The sequence below is a fragment of the Lycium ferocissimum genome, chromosome 8 (assembly GCF_029784015.1).
Source record: "Lycium ferocissimum isolate CSIRO_LF1 chromosome 8, AGI_CSIRO_Lferr_CH_V1, whole genome shotgun sequence".
NCBI lineage: Eukaryota > Viridiplantae > Streptophyta > Magnoliopsida > Solanales > Solanaceae > Lycium > Lycium ferocissimum.
Genome location: NC_081349.1, coordinates 26,194,109 through 26,201,329, shown reverse-complemented (window position 1 = coordinate 26,201,329; position 7,221 = coordinate 26,194,109). Strand labels below are relative to the sequence as shown.

The 7,221-nt window shown below is 31.3% G+C and overlaps 1 long non-coding RNA gene across 1 annotated transcript; it reads left to right on the top strand.

Moving 5' to 3' along the window:
• The first annotated feature begins 3,387 nt into the window (after positions 1 to 3,387).
• On the top strand, positions 3,388 to 5,144 carry LOC132066762 (uncharacterized). Its single transcript, XR_009416935.1, has 3 exons — positions 3,388 to 3,545; positions 3,980 to 4,051; positions 4,914 to 5,144. It is a non-coding gene; the product is annotated as an uncharacterized LOC132066762 (long non-coding RNA).
• The last annotated feature ends 2,077 nt before the right edge of the window (positions 5,145 to 7,221 follow it).

Genomic DNA, 7,221 nt, shown 5'->3' with positions numbered 1-7,221 from the left:
CCTTCTCCTTAAGTTTTTGTGCCTTTAATTGGCCATTACTTTTGTTTTTTATTATCTCATTATTCATTTTGAGTTATGGATGAATGTGATCTTATTTTCTTTTGTAACCTCCTACTCATAATTCTCCCATATTCTCCATATTTACACCATCTTAATACCCCATTGTTCCACTCTTTCATCCAATTCAATTCAAGGATGAATTTTTCAACTATAAATAGTTTGTCATCTTTATTTTGTGGAAGTAGAGGAAAATATATACTTGAAAGAATTCTTAAAAAGTGAGGAAAATAAAAGAGAGTTTATTAGTTGAAGGAAGATGTTCTTCTTTTTGGTGGAGCTTTGAACTCAACATCTTGTTCAGAGTTTGTTGAGTTGTACGACATGGACGTGATCGGGCTGTTGTATCCTGGAGGATAAATCGAAAGAAAGATTCTTACCAGAGATTTGTCATAGTGGGCTCAATCTCCTTAAAGAGAGCGAGATATCCGCGCCTCAGCCGAAGATATTTTTATTTCTTCATTTTATTTTTCAATTGTAATTGTAGTTTCATTGTATTATCACCAACACTTGCAATGAGATTGTAAGCATCTCAGAGATTAATATGACAAGCAAGAAAATTTAATATGCTATTCCACACTCAATTCCATTCTCTTTCCCGTCTTTGATTATCATCTGTTACTGGAAATTACACCATCAATGCCTAAGTACAAAAATGGGAGCGGCCAAGAAGGCATGAAAGGACACTGTTCTTTTTTCAGAGGGAAAGGGGTCAGTGGGTTGTATAAGCGGAGTCAAGATTTGAAGCTTATGGATGCCGCATTCTAGTACATTAAGTTATTAAGTTCTAAATTAATATTTATACATATTTAATTAATTTCTTGAGACAAATATAGAGTTTGAATCAAAGCTATTGAGTTCGGCCGAATCTGTAACCGTTATTCTACTCCGCCCTTGTTGGTTTGTGGTTTTCAACTTTTCATGAAGCTGGGTTCTGTGTAATGAAGAGGAATTTAAAAAAAAAAAAAAAAATCCTCCACTCATCTTCGAGAATAAAATGACTGATTGAACGTGGATCCTCGAAGCAATTGAGTTCCCCAGGTTTTATTGTTAGAAAATTCGAGGATCGACGTTCAATCAATCATTTTTTTTTTATCGAAGATGAGTGGAGGAATTTTTTTTTGTTTTCTATTTCGGTTAGAACAAAATCCAAAATGACATAATCAAATATTACATTATTTTGTCAATTATGAGTTTCGCGTCATGGAATGAACGACAAACTAAGGACATCTCTTTTAGGAGTGTTACAACGTAGTTCTTTGGAAGTGGATGTCTTTGATAGTTCAAATTTTATCCTTCAAATTAGGGGTTTAATTTGGAATGGATACACGTCGTATCCATTACTAATATCTATATGGTTTTTTAACGAGGCAACAGTTAGTTTTCTTTTTTGATTCTTGGATAGTATCTCACTCAAGAATATGGATCGATGCATTACCATAGGCGAATACGGGACAAAATAATAATAATAATAATAACGTGCTCCTGAATGAAGAGACTTCTCTTTTATAAAATGGATATAGCGCTTGGGTATTATAGTAATTCTTCCAAAATATACTTAATCTGGCACATAAATCCTAGTTTCTTTCAAAATATACCTAATCTAGTACCTAAATCCTAATTTTGGACTATTCCCTTTCCCGTATACATGTACAAAACCATACAATAATGGTAGGATGGAAAAATTAGCCAATGAAAATATGATTCGCTCAATGTGTTCAAGTTTGGGTTGGTTACCACTCATTTATAATTAACTCAGGCTATCTTGGTCCACCCAATTCAATCCGTCTAACAGTTGGGCTAATTTCCGTCAATATATAGCACAAATATTCCCACAAAAAACCTTGTAAAAATATTTCAAAAAGAACTTTTTCTGTTTTATATGTTATATATGGCTACAATAAAGAAAAAAACGTGTTATTAGGTAATTAAACAGATTATAAGAAAACAAAGATTTTAAAACTTGGTAAGAGATGAACGGGTTGAATTATGACTAATTATTTAGCCTATCTTAACCCAGCACCTCACAGCTCAAGTAATTTTTGGAGGGATTAATAATTAGCCCATTTATTAATTTAAGCTCATATTAACCCGATCAAATTCAACTCAAACCGCCCATTTAACACCCCTAGATATTGACAATCTTATGTTAATTTTTGTAAGACATAATTGAGACGAATCACTCAATCAACTCAGCACTAAAAATGTGAGGAAAGTTCAAGAGAAAGAAAAATGGGTACTGTTCTTTTTGGAGCCATTAGAATTTAGAATGGACGATTAGTCTTATATTATGGTCGGAAAAAAATACACGTGACTACGACTTTCTTTAGCTCTTCGGCATTGTATTTTGTCAAGCTAAAATAACAGTATTATGGTTTTATGTATTCATTTGGTTCACGTACTAGTTACGGAGGATTATAATGTAGGAATAATTTATGCAATGGTTAATGATAAAGATATCGTTATATATGAATTATTTACTTTAAAATGTCATGTTTGTCTTGAAATATTAGTTTATTAATCCCTCAATTTGGTAAGACGCGGTTCTTATTCCACATCCTATCGCATAAAAAACATATAATTTCCGCATAACTTAACTTGAATATTATTTTATTAAGTACTGCCAGTCAAAAGATTGCATAAGTTATATGGCGATTAGTTTTTGTTATGCAGCCAGGTAGACAATATATTATCTCATGCACGACTTTAAATTGGGATTATTAATCAAATACCATCAACCAAACTATCCCTCATCCTAGTTGAGATTTACAAACTCGAAACCATCACACATTACAGTAAAGAAGGAATTCCCGACCAACGACTTCTGTCACTGAACAGGAAAAATCCATTACTGTATTAATGATGGATTAGGGACGGGTTATTATAAAAACCCTTGATATATAATTACAGGCGGGGTACTTGAGACCTCTCACCAAAGAATAGCTATCAAGTAACTCGTCACCAACGTAGAAGCGATGTTAAAATCACTTAGTATGTTTGAATCACAAATTAAACCCGAGAATTCATGGTCTCAACCCACTTCGTGTATCACTAGATAACACCCTTGAATGCCGTAACAGGGAACAGGCTATTTAATAACGTAGATAAACTAAAAATTTCGTACTAATTCCATTACGTTGGTCTTATAGTGATACTTTGGCTTTATAGACTGGTGACCAACAATATTGGGAAAAAAGGCCAATTTAATTAACTTTTAGCAAGAGACTCCAAGTCAAGCCACAAAATTTGGGTAAGAAAATGGGAGCTTTCTAATAAAGGGTCGTCCATACGTTTCTCAATTCTTATCAATATTGTAATTTTTGAAAAATATATAAAAGGGTCAATAAATTATAAGCTTATTGATTAAACACCTTATCTTATAGCTTTTGAAGCCATGAATCACAAAGCATTCTCTTTGTTATTCATAGCCATTTTTATCTTAGTTTTCTGTCCATCCTCAACAACGTCCTCTCGAAGATTATTACAAGGTTAATTTAGTAATCCTTTCACTGTAAAATGAATTGTTTTTTCTTTTCGTCCTAACTTATTACTATTCAGTTTTTCTTTTTCTTTTTATTATTATTGTTGTTGTTGTTCTTTGTTGTTTCCCAAGCTCTAAAAATCTGTCTATTTTGAAAAGTGTTTTTTTGCTCGATGTGTTTTTTGAAGAAATTCTTTTGGAAAATAGCAGTTTGTGTTTGAATCAATTTGAAAAGTACTTTTATCAATAATAGAGCAGTAATTTGTACTTGACCAAGGTTGGAGAAAGGGTACTTTTTTGGCTTCTGAAAAACAACGTCTCCTACTACTCATAACCACTTTATTTTTCTTCTAAAAGCTTGGCCAAACACCTCAAATCACTAAAATGAGTTTATTTTCAATTATTGTCAATGTATATAACTTAATTCCATTTCAATAACAGATTTACCTGGAATTCCAATGCGACCCCATCATTCTGGGTCAGATCATTCAGCAACTGAACAACCACCGCCTGGTAAAATTCTGTTCAATATCACTGTATTAATATTTTCCCTTTGAACCATTTACCACAATAGTTAGGAGTAAAACTACTGTAATTTTATGTTTCACAATTATTTTGAATGTATAACTCGATTCACTCTTTTGTAAGTCTAGGAAAACCAAAATTCCTAAATGGACACATAGTTGTAAAATCATGTTAATATAATCCCACTATTTTTCCCACTATTTTTTTCTTACTATTGAAACTAAATATCCTCGTGATCCAAAATATACGCTAGAAAAATCAATACCTGAAAACTTGTGGTCCAACTTTGGAGAAGTCGACTCTTGAATGTTGAAAACATGAATTTGGATCACGAAAGTTACTTTTATTTGTTGATTTAGTTTCTAAGAAAAGGAAAAAAAATTATCCCAATAAGAAATAGTATGTCCTTTTTAATTAGTATCTATTACGTATCCATTATAAATTTGATAGAAGTTGATTGGAGATCTAAAAAGCGAGAACTTAATAATAGAAACACATGAAAAATAATTTACAAAAGTGTCTCCCCAAATCTATTGATAGCTAGATTAAAAAAAAAAAATTATTTTTAAAAACTACTATTGAAAAGTATTAACAATCAGAAAATTTTATAACTAAATTCTTTGAATGATATTTGTGAAAAGAAATTAAGGTAACTAGACATATTGTTACCCTCGTCAAATAGAAATATTGTCAATACAAAATAGAACAAAATAAATGTCAAATTTTAACTGCGTACTAGCTTCAATATCCAAATTTACCCAAGTAATAATTTCTTTATTATTATTATTATTATTATTATTATTATTATTATTATTATTATTATCATTATTATTATTATTTCTTTTTGCAGCAATTCCAACGACATGCAAGGGGCAGGATCGGCAAACATTAGAAAATTGTATACGCCGTCAAGTAAAGGCGGATCTCTGTAAAAATTATAATATATGTTAACATGAATAAAATTAAATTAGATGCACGACTCTGCTATAAATTGTACTAAATTATGTAAGTTTTATTATCATAATTATTTTTAATTTCTTCTGGAATTCCTGAATGCTATGAATAAACTGTAAGTGTGAACTTCATTTTTCCAAGCAAGCAAAAGAGTTTTAGATGAATAATTATTTAGATGTTTATAAAGTTTTGTTTGTACATCCTAGAGGTGTACAGTTTATGATTTAACCAGATTTTCATGAAATTCTGTTCAAAAGGATACTGAACCAAACATATTACTCCTTTATTTCTTTTGAGAATGGCCTTTATTAAACACAATTTTGCAAACAAGAGAGCAAATTTATTTTATAACGCCCAGCAATGCTCTATAACTAGCTCCGATAAACCTAATTAGGGTTTAATAACGGTAATTAGCGCGTAGCCAAGGTGATGTTCAATAACAAACTACATTATAAAATGCTAGTCAAAGTTTACATATTTTGAATCTCGAAAAATGGAAAGTGCATGGGACAGAGAGAGTATAACATAAGTCCATTTGAATATATAACAGATCGGGAAATTAATGGCATTCCAACGCGACACCATCACTCTAGATTAGATCATTCAGCGACTAAACAACCATCGCCAGGTAAAAAATTTCCCAATAGCTTTGTATTTATATTCTCCCTTTGAAACATTTCCCCCCATTAATTAGGAGTAAAAACTAGAAATTTAAATTTATTTTTCCCAAAAATTGTTAAATCCATCCTTTAATTGTGTCGAACTCGATTCATTTTGTGTGTCTAAGAAAACCTAATTATTAAATGAAAACAAAATTGTAAAATTTTCTAAATATTAATCCCACACATTTTTTCTTACAATTAAATATCCCCAGTATTCAAACTATACACTAAAATAATCGCTATCTAAAATCTTATGTTCAAATCAAACTTTAGAGAAGTACTTAATAAAATATTATCTATTAATAAATAAATGTTGTATTTTAATGTCACGGCACGGCTTAAACCCATGACACATATTATCCGTTTTGGGCCTAGATTCGTGCGGATTTGTCTTTTGCGCTACATAATATATATTGAGCCCAAGAATCGTGCGTACCACGTAAACTTGTTTGATACCTTGTAATTTGTTAAGTTTTTTACTTTGCTTTTCTATTTTGATGTGTGATTCGCCTAAATGAGTCATGTGCACTCCTTCTAAAGCCTGTTGGACCTTTTCTTTGACCCACCCTCATCGGCCCGCCCTCCATCACGAACGTCACGTTTAACCACCTACCTTCAATTATCCAAATTGGTCTCTTTTAGTACTCTCTTTGTCCCAATTTATATGAGGATTGACTTATTTGGGGAATCAAACAGCTCTTACTTTGACTCAAGTTCAAACATAGATTCTTCGAGTATTTATAATAAAATATACATATTTGAAATTACATAATCAATACTGTATAAATCTGCGTAATTATAATTCACGGTATATAAAAAGAGTTAGAGAAAATTGTAATCAAAGAAAGAGCTGATTGACTTCCCTAATAGGTTCACCCTCATATAAATTGGTACAGAGGGAGTAATAGTTTATTATTATTTTTTTTCTTTTTGCAGCAAACCCAGCGACATGTAACGGGCAGAGTCGAGAAACATTAGGCAATTGTATAAACCGTCAAATAAGTGAAAATCTCTGCAAAAATTATAACATATGTAATTAACATGAATAAAATTAGCATCTAGCACAACTTTACTATGATTATGAATTGTACTACTAAATTATGTAAGTCTTATCATCAATGTTTTATTTTCATTTCTCTAAGCAAGGACAACAGTTACATTTTCGAGCTTACCGTTCTTTTTACTTGTTCTTTATCACAGATTAATTCACAAATAATAATTTTTCCAAACACATCCAGTAATATCAGATTCTTTTACCTGGGCGAAGGTTCCAACTTCGATTCATTTTGGAGAAGTAGTGTTTTATCGCTAACATATAGTGTATTTGACCTGTGGTGTAATAAGCATAAGTCACAATATAAGCAATATACTTGCATGCATCTCAATCACGGTGTCATGGCACAGGTATAGTCACAATGTAAACAATAACATATGGCTGGTGACATCTCACTACGGTATAATAGTTTGTTTGGTCTAAAATCTGCTTATTTTAAAAAATATTTTTGTCATACGTGTTTTTCCAAAAAACACCTTTGGAGAGTT